We start from the raw sequence: 16,127 nt of genomic DNA, 5'->3' as shown, positions 1-16,127 counted from the left end.
CCTCAGCAGAGTCTGACCTTTTTTGAGAGAGTGTTCTGGACTGTGCTGAATACAGTGTCAGTACCCGGCTTTACTGGTTCCCACAGTATCCAGTCAAGGCAGGATGCCTTCAGGGAGAGGGGTCAGGAGGCTTAAATAAAGCGCTGGTTACAGCTGGTAATTTATAGGTTATATAACAGGGTGCCAGTGAGCCATACTATGATATTAAGGTAGTATAAGGCGAATAATGTCCCTCTCTGGATATCCTGTATAACCTTATAATGACCTGCATTCTATTTTATTATTGTTTTTTTATTGTTAATATTATTATTACAGGTTGAGTCTCCCATATCCGTAATTCTAAAAACCAAAATATTCCAAAAACCGGAATATTTTGGGGCAGCCGTGACGTCATGATGTCACTAGTATCAATGGCCAATCACTAGCAGCGCGGGCATAGTCTACACACCGGAGCCACCCCGCAGGTCATGCCAGATGCTCTGTGACACCTGCCGTACCCCATCGTAACACTGGCAGCAAGCCCTGTGATACCCGCCAGACCCCCCTGCTGCACATGTTGGGCCTCCTGCAACACCAGCCAAAGCCCCTGCCACACGCACAACACCCGCCGGACCTCCCTGCTGCACATGTCGGTCCTCCTGCGACGCCAGCCGAAGCCCCCGCCACAGGTGCAACACCCGCCACATGCGCAGCACCCGTCGGACTCCCCTGCAACAGACATCAGGCCTCCCATGACACCTGGCTGGACCACCTGCGACAACCAATGCACCCACCGGATTCCCCATTACACCCGTCGGACCCCCTTCCCCCGCAAGGTATTCCGAAAACCGTAATAATCCAAAATCTGAAATGCTCCTGGTCCCGAGCATTTAGGATATGAGAGACTTAACCTGTGCCACTATAGATGTCTGTAGTGATGCTGCAGTGACGTACAGTGTAAGAACAATCTAAGGGGGCAAATTCAAGTTAGTGCAGTGGGGATGTAGCTCCCGGGTTTAGTGTCCAGAGCTTTTCAGTTGCTCTTGCGGTAAACCTGTGACTAGCAGATTTCTGCTCGCACCCTCCTAAGTGCTAACTAGTGCCTCGGGGCTAGTCATTGTGTTACAGCGCGTGGTAACAGCATCACGCCTGACACTTAAGGCGGGATTAAGCTCAGGATATTAGTTGCGGTAAGTGGCATCTCCCATGCTGGGCATGAAACAGTCAATTGAATAGTTTGGGGCATTTAACCTGGGAGCTACATCCTCGTAATGAGAAGTGAATATTCCCCTAAGGCCACTGTAACAGGTAAGATTACATTAGGCCGAGCAATTAAAGGACACAGAGGAATAATGGGAATAAGGTTCCCGCTTGTCCATGTTTACAAAATAGTCCCGTATTCAATCAGACACGAAAAGTCGAGATCCGCATAATAGTATCGCCAATCTCGGCTTTTCGCGTGTGTCGGAAACTTATCTCCGTATTCAATTCCACCCGCTTTTCGCGTACGAGGAAAGTCAATGCAATGTAATACGCGATAAAGATTGGCCTCTGAATAGCAGGAGAAAAGCAGTGCACAAATTTTATTTTGGGGTGCAAAGGTGGCGAAACCACTCAGAACCCTTGGGACAGCCCCCCCAAAGGTCAACTGTGTCAAAAAATTCCCCCCAAAAAGTACTTTCATTTGCTTGCAAAAGGTGCGTTTTTCATGTTTTTTTAACTTTACTTTAAACTTTTAGAGACTTTAAAACATGCTAGCCCCCATTTTCAAGTACCCCAAATTTGACAGGACTACTTAGTTATTTTCACAAAAAAATCCTGCTTAATGCAATTATTCACCCTTTGTACAAAGACGCTAATACGAAAGCTATTGAAACAACTTAAATACCCCAAATAGCTTTAGGCTGATCTCCCCATTTCTGACAGCACTTTACCGCCTGTTCCAACTTCGCGGCTTGCCCTTTTTGCATGGTTTGGAATTGAATAGGGCGAATAGCGGGGGCGCGCACGATAAGTTTCCGCATCCAAAAGACGCGATGTAGGCGGAAAGTCGGGCAGGCGAAACTTTATCGCGGTCGTGAAACTAATTGAATACCGCCCATAGAAGGAAAAGGGGCTTAAACCATGTGGGAAGATTGCGAGGAAGGAGTCAGCCATGAATACGTTTAATTTATTTTACCACTTTAAAATATAGCTTGTAAAACGTACCTGCTGCTAGTGCCAGCGGTAGGAAGTAGAGAACTATTGATTTGTAGAGAACGTGCTGCATTATTCTAATTTGACTTTGAGGAAGTAACTTTTGGGTAATTCTTTCTATCGGAGAAAGCGCCGGGGCCCCGGGCGATAATGGGTTTCAGGTGGTGTCATTGGAGAAACATCTTCCTTCATTGCTGGTATCTCGGATTGTTGCAGCAGTTTGCTTGTCTCATTAAAGACCTTAGGGACCATATAGTATTAAGGGTCTGTATGAACATGGACATACATTCATTCTGTTTCTCCTGAATGAAGGCGGAGACTAAACCTCACATAGGGCTCTATTTACTACAATTCACATTGATAATGCAGATTGTAGTGTGATATTACCGAGTGAATTCGCATTGCGAATTCAGGCAATATCACAGGGATTTACTACAAACCCCTGGCAGGGACAGAGCTTGCGAGAAAGCTTTGTCCCTGCGAATCCCCTCCGCACACTAGTCACGGTATTTTTGCCTAAAAATACTGTGACAAGTGCCCCGCGCATGCGCTGACCGGCCGCCGCTGCTACCCCCTCGGGCGCTAATTTCCACCCCCGTCGCCAAGCCCCGCCACCTGATGACCGGGCCGCAGTGCAGTATGGGAGACCAGCTGACCGGAGGGAGGACATCACCGGAGCCCTGGAGTCAGGTAAGTAAATTTTTTTTTTTTTTGCAGTGTATCAGCATGCGGTCTGTTTAGACCACACAGCTGATTACTGGGGCCGGCTCCGGGCTCTGCTTTGCCCTTTATAGCAGAGCAGGAGTCCGGTAACCGGGGGAGACCCTGGATAACGCCACCTCCAGGTGGCGTTATTATCACAGGGCTTTCCCGAGTATTTTTTCACAAATCTTAGTAACTTTGGCCAGATCACATTTCCCATTACAATTATGGGAAATGCGATCTGCTTACTAAAAATAAGTGATAATTAGGTGTTGGAGTAGAATTTTACGAATTCTACTCCAATTGCCCTTTAGTAACTGTAGGTGAAACTAAAATAATGTGAAAAGGGTGTGAAAACACCCTTTTTCACTTTATTTTAGTAAAAATAATGTTAATAAATAGAGCCCATAGAGAGAACTGCTCCATATGAAGAGAGGCTGGTGCAGTGGATGGTGGATGAAGGAGCCCCATTATCTCTGTGTTCCAAATCTGCACTCCGCCCATTTCTATTCATGACTTCTCCCATTGAAATCTGCACTCTTCTAATGCAGTTAACAGTAAAACAAAATACACATGTGTGCATTACCCCATGTATTAACATACATACTTTAAAACTCTTCATGTTAGGGATTCAAACTCCAGACCACCTGTATGATAGACAGACGTTCAACTGGTGAGCTATCTGTAATTAATTATTAGGTCGCTACACCTTGTTAATAATAACAGCACTCCTTGGGGGCGATGCAATTCGGTGCGCTGTTTATTCCGACTAAAGATTTCCCCTCGCAGCCTCCTGTGAAATCCGGCTAAAGGCTGTTTTTCGCCGACGGCACTTTAGTCCGAGAATGCCGGTTCTCACGACTACACGCTGCTTAAGTCGCAAGAACCGACATTCTCCGTCTTTAGTGCTTCCTGGCAGACTTCACGTCGCAGTGAATTGAATAGCTCTGGGAGCTCCCTCCTGGTGCTATTCAACTCCAACAGAATTTAATCACCCCCCTGGTGGGGGATTCGAACACTAGACCTCCTATATTATAGTCAGACACTTAACTTGTGAGCTAAATAATGTATTGCATGTTTGCACCTCTGTTTATTAAAGCTGTCAGTGACTTAATCCACCTATATTAGAATACACACTGTGGAGGATTCAAACTCCAGACCACCTGTGCCTTATTCACACGCTAACGTGAGCTATTTGCAACCTTACTAATTCTGTCCACACGTAAGCTAGTTGTAATGGTTAGTTTACACCAGAGCTGCCAAGATCCACTGCCTCTCAGCAACCAGTCAGACCTTTGTAGTTGACGGTTGCAGTCTCCTAGGGGGGGCGATCATCCTGCCTGGGATTTGCCACTGCTGTAAGAGTCTTCAGCTTTTTCCTGCAAACATTAGTATGTTAAATTATAATAGCTCAACATTTCCAATTGACAAACAAGCTGTTCTAAGAGGATTTTCTCCAGTTCCACAATCGGACATTGTGCTCCTATTCTGCAGGTTCCTTTTTATCGGACGGCCTTTTGTTTCATGGGAAATTTCTCATCGCCAGCTCCAGACTAATGGGCAACAAACTTTTGTATCTGCAGAATGGCAAATCTTTATTTACAGAAATGACCATACCCATTGAGAGCACTTATTTTGTGGATGATTAACGTACTAGCTTATGGGTGGTGGACAAAATATTGGTTGCACCAATGACCTCAACAAAAAGTGTTTATTGTGGTGACATGGTGCCAGTCTGGCCTTTTCCCTAGGTGATGCCCGTATTCTATGTGGATTAGACTCCACTAAATCCGGCAGTGTTGTTGCCAGTCTTTCAGCAGGTCACCTCTCAGTTGTTATTATCTTTTATTTATAAAGCGCTGACATATTACAGAGCGCTGTACATTGAGGAGGGGATCAGGATACAAATTACGTACAGTATGCAGTCAGAAAGTCACCGTTTAGAATGTTGTCGACAGCACAGTGTCGACATTGTCCGAATGTTGACTTCTGAAATTTTGACATTTCTGTTGGGGTTAGGGACAGAATTACAGTATAAACAGTGCGGCAACATTTCAACAACGTCAACGTAACATCCGTGTCGACATGTGGGATGTCGACACAATCAATGTCGACATCACTAATTTCAACTAAATATACCATACCCTTAAATTTTTATTTTTTTTCATTGATAGGAGGGGAGAATGTAAATAACATTATATTGAATTTTGTTCTACATTCCTAATCCTTTCTGGCTGGGATTTTGTCATCTGCACTTATGTTATGAGCGTTGGGAAATGATATAATCATATGAAATGCAGTCTTATAATTATTCATTATACTGTATAACCGAAAAACAAAACGGGTAAAGGGCCTTATTCACGTAATTCTCACCCGTCGCCGATGATCGCGTAGTCGAACTATTGTTTGCAAGTGCGCATGCGCGGAAAATACAGAAAACCCCTGCGGCGCATGCGTTGCACAGAATGATCGGGGCAGACGGTATCCGATATAAGGCAGAAAAGTGATGGGCGTTCCTGGGCAGTGACTGGGAGGAAAGGCAAAAATAGTCCCGCTCGCGGGCGCGTTATGGGAATGTTGCGGACGTGTCAGTGATAACGGCTGCGTTACCAAACACACAGCCGATGCCACACAGGCCATATTTAGACGGGGAAACCTCACCTGACATAGGACTGGTGCAAGCGCCGATAGTGGCGTGCTACAAAATCACCGGCGGCGTTACAGCGCACGCGGAGACGCTGTAAGTGGGAGCCTCAGTCCTTGCACATTTAGAGGACGACTACTACACCAGATACCAGCATTTTGCATATTATTGCAACCGCGACTCCTGCAACAGACGCACAAGCAGACGCAGCAGAGCCCACCTCTGAATCATGCTCAAAGTGCGACTGACTAACAGAAATGTGGGGTGATCGCGCAGAGCATTGCTGCCACTGCGTACCTCAATAGAGGTCAACCTAAAAGCTCTGCAGCACCAGTTACATTGCCAGCTAGGTGATCGTCAGCGGGAAATGTCATTTGGTGCCAGTAATAACTTTTGAATTGGCCTCGACAGATCCGTGCAGCCTAATCATACACATTAAACCATGGCAGATTCTTGTCAACTACGGCTTTCTGTTCTGTCGCTGAGATATGAGATGCTTATGGGGTAGCGCTGCCTCCTGTGAAATGGAGTTCAGTCATCACTAGCGTTCCGAATGCCGCCCATCCTATCTGCAGTTCCTCATCGGGCTGGCGCAGTTTATAATTCCACCCCGCTGTGCGACGGTACATTCCCAGCATTTTTTGTTTTAGCATAGCTGTCATTGTTGTAAGTTAGCCAACATGAACCTTGTATAACATCTGGCATGAGATATAACAGCTAGCACCCAGCAACAGCGTGGCTAAGTGCCTCTATATTTAGGCAGCGCGGACGGCTATATATCTCAGACACAAGGCATTTGGAAGCAAGGGCCTATGCTGCGTTTTTCCTGAATGATAATGCAAGGTTGATTACAAATTCCAGGAGGCTCTCTACTGTATAAATAGCTCCGAGTCCCCACCACGCCGTAATTATTCATCAAAAATCAGAAATGCATTTTCTTGCTGACAGTCCTTGAGTGGGCGCCAAGATATTTGTTAAATAATAGATGAAGGCCATATGCTCCTAGATTACATTTCATGTACACAACACACATTCTACAAGCAAATCAGTGTAATCATAAGATTGAACATTTGAAAGGGGGCCTAAAGGATAAAACATGATACGTTACGGCAAGGTGGATCTGAAAAGTAGGACCATACAGTGTAAAATCTGTCTTTATAGAGATGTATCGACTTTGCTTAGGGGGCAGGGTATTGTCGTTGTGGGTATTTGCAGATAATACGTTTATTGGTGAGTGGAAGACGTGATTGTTTGGGCGTTACAAAGGAACTGGGAAGATGGCTGGAAGCATTGACTGTGGGTTCTAAATCAGCCATCAGGAAAGCCACCTGGCTGTATCTTCAGAATATTCCTGATATAGGTGTCAGTAACAAAATACCCAATCACTGAAGGGTTTTGTGCTTTCTTTCGATGCTTTTGAAAAGGGTCTTTTAAGAACTGTGAATAGGTCAGAGGGACCTTGAGTGCTTTATAGGGTGGTATACGATTTTGTTGTATGTGCGTCTCGCAGCTTGTTGTATGCCACCCTCTACGGCACTTAATACCAACTCCACTCTTCAAAGTTTTTCCGCCATTCGCTGCTTTTTAAAGAACAATTTTTTTAATCAGCTGATACTGCACAATATTGTCAGATACTTAGGGGTATATTTACTAAAGCGAGAGTTTTTAAAAGTGGAGATGTTGCCCATAGCAACCTATCAGATTCTAGCTATTATCTTCTAGAAGGTGCTAGTAAAATATTAAGTGGAATCTGATTGGTTGCTTTGGGCAACATCTCCATTTCTGAAAACTCTCCCTTTAGTAAATATACCCCATAATGTTCACTCTAGCACCCTGCACCTGTCACACCCTGCGTGCAGTTCTTCTTTCCTGCCTGGGGTGTCACTCTCGGCTCTAGTGCTTATTTAGCACACAAACTGCTTAATCTCAGCAGTTGGTTGCATCAGCTGAGTGTGCTAGAAACACCAGAGCAGAGAGCGACACCCCAGGCAGGATAGAGGAACTGCACGGGTTATGACAGGTGCAGGGTGCTAGAATGAAGACTAATACAGTTTACTGTGGGACAACATGCTACATAAGCTATGATTTTGATGTGACTTATCAATTATTATTTTATACGTCTTCCTTAAAATCATCATCTATTCAGGAATTTCCTGAATACTTGGTAGTTTAAACCAACCTCCCCCCCCCCCCCATATCCTAACCGCTCTCTCCAGAGATTTACGCTCAGCTGCTGTGCAGTACCCAAACCGCCCAACAATACCATAAGTCAGGACACATTCTATGATGCACCCATAAAACTTCACAGAAATACCCATACCTTCTGCCCTACAGATGTATCCTTACTCGTCTGTGCTGCAATCGCGCCAAACAGCCCCTCTCGCTACGCCTGGTCCCGTGGAGAATCTGCTAGCGCCGGGCGTCTTTTCTTGCATTTTCTTTGTCAAAAATATGTCGACCGGGACGCACCAGGAGACTGTGCTGATTCATTTGATATGCGACACTTATATATCGGTGTGCGACTGGGTCTGTATATGAGTCACAATGGAACTTGGAATGCAAAAAGCTGGCAGCCCCTACATTGCACACATCGTACACAGATCAGGGGAGTCAGTCGCACACAGATATACAAGTGTCGCATATCAAATGAATCGGCACAGTCTCCTGGCGTGTCCTAGTCGCATAGCATTATAACCCAAAATAAGATGCCTGACGCTAGCCGAGTCGCACGGGACCTGGCCGCTCACTCACGCCAGGCACATCGCAGTGCACGGTGTATTGATGCTAGCTGCGCAAGGACACTTCTGTATATTTACTATCATCATCTTTATTCCTGGTCTGTCCTACTATGGCAATATCGTCTGCCAATCTAATCAGTTAAACTTAACCGGATGCGGAAACACAGTCATGAGACAACAAGGAATACAGCCAGGGGTCTTGAGACACATCCCTGTGGGACCCCTGTGCTCATCAAAGTCTCACTTGTCAAAGAATTCCCATCCTAACAGACTGTGGTCTGTCAAAAGGTCAAAAATCCATTTATGGGATGTGTCTCCTCTAAGCTCCCTGGAGAGTCCCTCTAAATACAGGTCCCCCTGTCTCACCTTGTTACCCTGAGGGGCCTGGGCCTCTTCCTCCTCACTAGAGGAGCCGCTCCCCTCTTGTTTGGGCTCCGTGGGCGGACTCGCGGCGCCGATTCACCTGCGGCCTAGGTCGCCTCCAGAAGCCGCAGGCTAAATTTCGCCCCCCCCGCCGGCGCGTCCTGGACCAGTGCCGTCGCGGAGAATTGCCGCTCTGCCCGCCGCTTGTCTACCCTCTACAGCCTTGCCGGGACCCCAGGGTAGACTATACTTACCCCTCCTGAGCCTCTGAGACCTCTAGGAAGCTGCCGCGATTGCCGCGAATCGCGGGTGGCGGCCATTTTGAGGCCTCCTATATATGACATTACACTGCTAATCAGAAGCTCCTCGGAATAAGGCCTGTGGCACAGGCAGGTGTATATGAGCCCTGACCAGGTTGCCCAATCTGCTTAGCCCTGTAGCTTAGCCCTGTACTGGCCCTTGGAGACTCTGTCTTGCCCAAATCAGCCTTAAACTGATAACCTGCATGAAAGGAGCTTGTGTGCTGGATTGGTGGCCTCCTTGCACTCTGTGGATATTAAGCCCTACAATGCATGCCCTGACAGCTTCAACCATGATATAACAACATGTCACTGAGGGGAACCTGAAATATGACACCCACTCTCTGCTAAGCCTGGTATTCCGCCTTTTCCTTATTGTGCCAATCCGCTCTGATATGTATCCTCATGGGGAAGAAGAATACAGCTAAACGCCCGGCCGCCACTCCAGTTAGGAAATCATCTAACTCTGCATTCCATACTCTATTTGCTGTTTCTGCCCCTCCGACTGGTACTTCAACAGGTTCAGCCTCTCCACACATGGCATCGGGGGGCTCAGATGGAGGCTCTAACCAGGAGTCTCATTCACCTCATTTAACCCCACCCGCCTCTTCTCAATCGTCCGATATAGGGGAGATTCTGCAACATTTACGGTCCTTACCGACTCGGCAGGACATTCAACAAGATCTGCAATCCCTAGAAAAACGGATTCAGGAAACAGTCCAGACTCATATCTCCTCCATCCGCTCAGACCTCACCCACGTGGCAGAGAGAGTGGTTGCCTTGGAAGAACATGTGGAATCTGTGGATACCCAGCTTGGCGAATGTAACACCTTGCTCTCCCGCCACTCCAGTATATTGTTGGCGATGCAGCGTAGATTGGACGATATTGATAATAGGGGTAGACGAAATAATCTGCGGATTCGGGGGGTTCCTGAAGATATTCCTCAGTCGGGAATTGAAGATGCTCTCACCAAAATATTTAATGAACTTTTACATGCTGATCCTGATGCACGGATTCATTTTGATCGAGCCCATAGGGCATTGCGTCCTCAAGGTATGCCCTCTGAAAGACCCAGAGACATTATATGCCGATTGCATTATTATAAGGTTAAGGAGCAAATTCTACGACATGCCAGACAAACAAAGGAGATCGACTTCAATGGATGTCCAGTACAGATTTTCCAGGACCTTTCGTGGTCAACGCTCCAACAGAGGCGCCTTCTCCGTCCTCTCACAGAGGAACTACATAAGCGGGACATTAAATTCCGATGGGGCTTTCCGCTAAGTGTGCAAGTAATGTATGAGGGGAAGCTCCATATTCTTCGAGAACCTGCTGAATTGCCCCAGTTTTGCTCTTCTCTGGGTCTGCCTACTATTTCAGTCCCCAATTGGCTGGATTTATTGGATACCAGTGCCCCCGTGCCACCTCGTAGGGAGTTCTGGCTGCAAGCCCGAGGCTCCAGACGTAGACCGGGAAGAGATCCTACAGCTGAAAGTGAGGAAACTACCTGATCAGGACAGTTATTATGGTCCGTAACATTTTATTTTATGCTTGTTGATTTTTGTGGTCTACTTGTTGATCTTTGCTGTCTTTCCTATACATTGTAGGTCACTTAACACTTTTTCACTTCCATTTAAATGCGATCCTGCTAGATGTCTATGTGGGTCGCAATGGCCCATGAACAGTTCTTGTTTAACCTGATTATTTCATGTTAATTTTTAATATTCTAGATTAATGTTTTCCTATTGATTTTATATATTTTACTGATCTAGGCGAATACTTGGCTTTAATATTACTCTAATTTAGATAGGTCCTAAAACAAAAAGGGACCTATTTGGGTGTCATGTTCACTATTACCCTCCTATTTCCCCCTACTCCGTTGTGTATACAATGTCCATGGACCCCTTAAGGGCTTCCATGGCCTTTATTACGGAGTTCTGTTCTTACTACACTAATATATTCAGTTTTGAATTGAGATTTAATCTGATGTTACAATGTCCTTTGTTTTTTAGGATTTGTTCCATGTTTTCCTTGTATTTCCTTTGTTTTCTTCCTGTCTTCCTTCCCTTTTGGCTCTTATGTGTCCCCTCTTCTCCAAATATCTTTTTGCTGGTAGACGCTCTCTGCATGCAGGTAACTGTTCCTTGTATCCGACAAATGAGACACTCTCCTACACACTTTAAATATGGCTAAGTTAACTATTTTTTCTCACAATGTAAAGGACCTTAATATACCGGAGAAAAGATCCCGTCTTCTGCATACGTTACATATAGATAAGGTGGATATAGCTTTTCTCCAGGAGACGCATTTTAAGAAAGGTGTGGCGCCATCTTTACGATCTCGTTATTTCCCAGTGGGGTACTTCAATGATTTCTCCGAAGCCAAGGCTAGAGGGGTGGCCATATTGTTTTCTAAACATTTGGTGCTCTCTGATACCTCAGTGGTCCATATTGGGGACGGTAGGGGATTATTGGTCAAGGTTACCATAGCTAATCAAAAATATTCTCTGGTAAATTTATATGTACCCAATAAAGGTCAGTCTGGCTTTCTACGCAAGTCATTAGAAATGATAGAAGATCAGTTGGAGGGCATCCGAGTGGTTGGTGGAGATTTTAACTGGGCTCTGGAGCCCTCTCTTGACACCACTTCTGGCTCTTCACGCACCTCTTTTAGAGAGGTTAGGAAATTCAGGCTGACCCTGCACGATTTTCAGTTGGTAGATACTTGGAGACTTTTACATCCATCAGAGAGGGATTACACTTTTTATTCTTCCCCTCATAATTCTTATTCACGCATTGATTATTTTTGTGTAGATCATTCCCATCTAGATCCCCTGGCAGATGCCGCTATTGGGCAGATTACTGGTTCTGACCACGCCCCTGTTTTTTTAACCTTGTATCTGCGTGATCCCCCTTCTCGCCAGTGGAACTGGAAGTTTAACGAGCAATTCCTTCGAGACTCTTACTGTAAAGATCAAATTGGGGAAACCCTAAGAGAGTACATCTCTCATAATGTCACCAACGATGTCTCATCAGTCTCAATCTGGGAGGCTCACAAATGTGTTGTCCGGGGGAAATGTATTCAGTTGGGGTCCTATCTCAAAAAAAAGAAAACTGAGTGTAGGGATGCTTTGTTATCTAAAATCCAGATGCTCGAACTTACCCATAAATCTACTATGTCCTCTGATGTATTTGTAGAACTTCAAAAGGCTAGAGACGCTCTTAATGATTTACTTTATGAAGGGGCTAGGAGAGGGTTTCGAAGATGCCGCCATAAATATTATTGTTGGGGGAACAAACCAGGCAAAATGCTGGCAAGGGCTCTTAGAGCTCAGAGATCCCTGACTTATCTTCAACGTATCAAGGATCATACAGGTAATCTCTGTCATACCGACAAGGACATTGCAGCAGTCTTTCAGACTTTTTACTCTGCCCTCTATAATCTAGGTCCGGATAATGCGAATTTAGATCACGCAGCTCGAGTATTGCAGATTCAGAAGTATTTGGAAGAAATAGACTTCCCTATTCTCCCCGAAGTGGTGACACAGGCTCTTGACTCCCCTTTCACAGAAGACGAATTATCTGTTGCCATCAAATCTTCCCCATCCGGAAAGAGCCCTGGTCCTGACGGCTTCACGCTGTCATACTATAAGGCGTACCAAGATACTCTCTTGCCTCTTTTGTTACGGGCCTGTAATGCAGTTTCAGAGTATACCCCTTTCTCAGATCAATCACTTGCAGCACACATTACGGTTATCCCTAAGGAGGGCAAGGATCCATCACTACCAGCGAGTTATCGCCCGATATCTCTCTTAAATGTAGATGTCAAGCTTTATGCAAAGCTTATAGCTAATCGGCTTAAGCCTCATCTCCCATCTATCATCCATTCTGACCAGGTGGGCTTTGTCCCGGGTAGGGAGGCGAAGGACAATACCACCAAAGTCCTTGATTTAATACACCATGCAGTCTCCTCTGATATTCCCATGGTGCTCCTCTCCACCGATGCTGAAAAGGCTTTTGACCGGGTGGATTGGGGTTTCATGACAGGGGTGTTGAATCGCCTAGGGTTGGGTGCAAGCTTCCTTTCTAAAATTTTGGCCCTATATAGAGCCCCTTCGGCCCAGATACGAGTGAATGGGATCTTGTCGGCCCCAGTCAACATATCAAATGGTACTCGTCAGGGCTGCCCTCTCTCTCCCTTGGTTTTTGTACTTTGCATGGAGGCCTTGGCAAGAGCAATTAGAGCGAATCCTAGTATCACGGGTCTTAAGGTGGGTTCATGGGATTATCGCCTTGCCCTCTTTGCGGATGATCTGCTAGCAATAGTAACTAATCCGGTTACCTCCCTAATTTAATGAAAGAATTCCAGCGTTTTGGTGACCTCTCTAATTTTAAGATTAATTATAGTAAGTCTGTTGCCTTAAATGTTACCGCTTCGGTCGAGACAGTGTCTGCACTTGGTACCTCCTTCCCCTTTAAATGGCAGACTTCTTCTCTTAAATACTTAGGCATATTTGTTCCTAGATGTTTATGTGACCTGTTTGCCCTTAATCATACGCCTTTGATCACTTCTATTCGTAAAGAATTGGATAAGTGGAGTTTGCAAAAGTTTTCGTGGCTAGGCCGCCTAAATATTATCAAGATGAATATTCTTCCGCGCCTCTTATATTTGTTGCAGGCCACACCGATTGCTCTTCCCTCAAGCTTCTTGTCAGAAGCACATACCCTCATCCGAAAATTTGTCTGGGGAGGTAGGAAGCCCAGATTTAAACATGAAGTGCTTTTTAGGCAGAAAAGTCAGGGAGGCCAACAATTACCAATGATATCCACTTACTATCAGGCCATTATACTCGGTAGAGTTCTAGATTGGACTCGGGGTACAGTGGGTAAGCAGTGGGTGGAGCTGGAGTCAGAATCGTCTAATCTTCATCTGAGTACTTTGCCGTGGTGTTCCAAAATTGTTCGTTCCGCACACCCAACAGTGGGCCCTACTTTAGAAATGTGGAGAAAATTGCGAGTAAAACCCGGAATATCTTCAGTGATATCTCCTCTTACCCCTATCTTATACAATCCCCTTTTCCCTCCTGGGAATTCTGGGCGGTTTTCTTCCATATGGTCTGCTGCAGGGATTATTAGAGCTGGTCACCTTGTGGCCAAAGGTAAACTCGTACCCTTTTCAGATCTATGTGCCAATACCTCTCTTACAACCCAATCTCTCTGGGCCTACACTCAGATCCGACATTTTGTCTCTTCTCTGGGGGGTCCTTCAGTATTTGCTAGAGATATGACATCCTTTGAATCTATGTGTACGCATCGGCAACCTCCTACACATATAATCTCGGGTATATATAAGATTTTATTACATAACATGTTTTCTGGAGACCCTCTTTTTGTAAAGGCCTGGGATAGAGATTTTATTAAAAAAGATATACATATCAATTGGGACAGAGTGTTTCTTGTTATTAATGCGTGCTCCAACAGTTTAGAGGTTTTGGAAACACAATATAAGGTCATGACACGATGGTACCGTTGCCCGGTCATTCTCCACAAATGCTATCCCACGGTGTCTCCTCTCTGTTGGAGATGTCTTGGGGAAACGGGTACGATGATGCACATCTGGTGGGATTGTCCACTAATTATCCCCTTCTGGGGTAAAATAATAGCCCTGGCTTCGGAGATCTTAGGCTTCACTGTTCCATCTGGCTCGGATTTTTGGTTGCTCTCACATACATCTGACCCGATCTCTCTATACAAAAAGTCCCTCCTTAGTCATATTAATAATGCGGCAAGGGCGGTACTCCCAGTGCATTGGCGCTCCCGGACCCCTCCTACAGTCTGGGAATGGTGTCAACGTCTTGACTTCTATATGACAATGGATGATGTTCTTTACTCAGCCCCTGAGAAACACTCTGAGTTTACTGCTATTTGGTCCAAATGGATTGACTTTAAATCATCTGCCTCATATGCAGCCCTCATTCCACATTCTTAATTATGGGAAAAAAGGAAATAAATTGTCTTATTTCGGATTTCGGTGCATTCAGGGTCTATCTGCATACCTTCCCCCTTTTCCCCCATTGTCTTACTCTCTCTCTGTTTTATTTTATTGTATGTATTTTTCTTTTTCTTTTTCTTTTCTCTTTACAAAAACAGATGTCTGTATGTAAGGATATGTCTGTATATGTGTGTAATGTTTCTTATATATACAGTCCGTGTTATGTATTGATTTTTCGTTTACAAAAATGTGTTTTTGTTCTGAAAATAAAGAATTTATAAAAAAAAAAAATCCATTTATAAGTAAAACGATCTATACCCAAACCTAACAATTTAGTCACTAAAGTTCCCAGAATAATATAGTCCACAAATAAAATTCTCCTGACGCAATAAAGGAAGGCCAGCGTCATCTATAGAACAAACTGATATGGATCAAAAGCAGCCGATAAACTGGATGTAATATGACCCACCACCAGTCACTCCAAGGACTTCTTTATAAGTGACGTCACAGCTATCGAGCGATAGTCGTTTGGCTCACAAGCTTTGTTACTTTTAGGAACAGGAATAATTGTCATTAATTTAAAACATCTCGGAAGAATACATTGTTCAAGAGAAACGTTAAAAATGGAGGTAACTGATCAGAATATTCTTTCAGGATCGTGTTCTGATTCCCATCTGGGCCAGGGGATAATATGGACCTTTATGGACTGGTAATAATACTTCCATTTCACCTTAAAAATCTGGCAACCATTGACTGCTTGCAAAGCTGTTTCCTCATCAGAAAGGACATTATAATTTGCAGTAGTATATTTGGGGCTATACCCTTGGAGGAAAGTAGTCGGGAAGCCAACGGACGTAATCCCGACTGCCGGCTTCCCGACTGACTAATCCCGGCAAGGTACTAATGACAGGCGTCGAAATCCCGACGCCTGTCATTAGACCTACACCAGGAGCCCGACACCCGGCATACCGATTGAAGGTAAGCCGGGCGCAGACAGCCGCAGGGGGGAGGGTTAGTTTAGGGGCTCCAGGGGGGGACTTACGGTTAGGCACCCCCTGGGAGGGTTAGAGTTAGGCTAAAGGAAGGGGGGAGGGGTTAGGGTTAGGCACCCCCGGGGTGCCGCTGTCAGGATTAGATGCAGCTGACGGTATATCATACGGATTTCCCCTTGGAAACCACATGCACCTTGGCTATTTACTATTTGCTGCTAATTT

The 16,127-nt window shown here is 45.2% G+C and overlaps 1 protein-coding gene across 5 annotated transcripts in view; it reads left to right on the top strand.

The window, feature by feature from the left end:
* The window catches only part of ASAP1 (ArfGAP with SH3 domain, ankyrin repeat and PH domain 1), a 354,817-nt gene that overhangs the window by 256,715 nt on the left and 81,975 nt on the right, over nt 1–16,127 (top strand). The window lies entirely within an intron of this gene.

This window comes from Taudactylus pleione, unplaced genomic scaffold (genome assembly GCF_031769625.1).
Source record: "Taudactylus pleione unplaced genomic scaffold, aTauple2 ptg000791l, whole genome shotgun sequence".
In the NCBI taxonomy this organism is placed as follows: Eukaryota; Metazoa; Chordata; class Amphibia; order Anura; family Myobatrachidae; genus Taudactylus; species Taudactylus pleione.
This window is presented reverse-complemented; position numbering and strand designations above follow the sequence as displayed.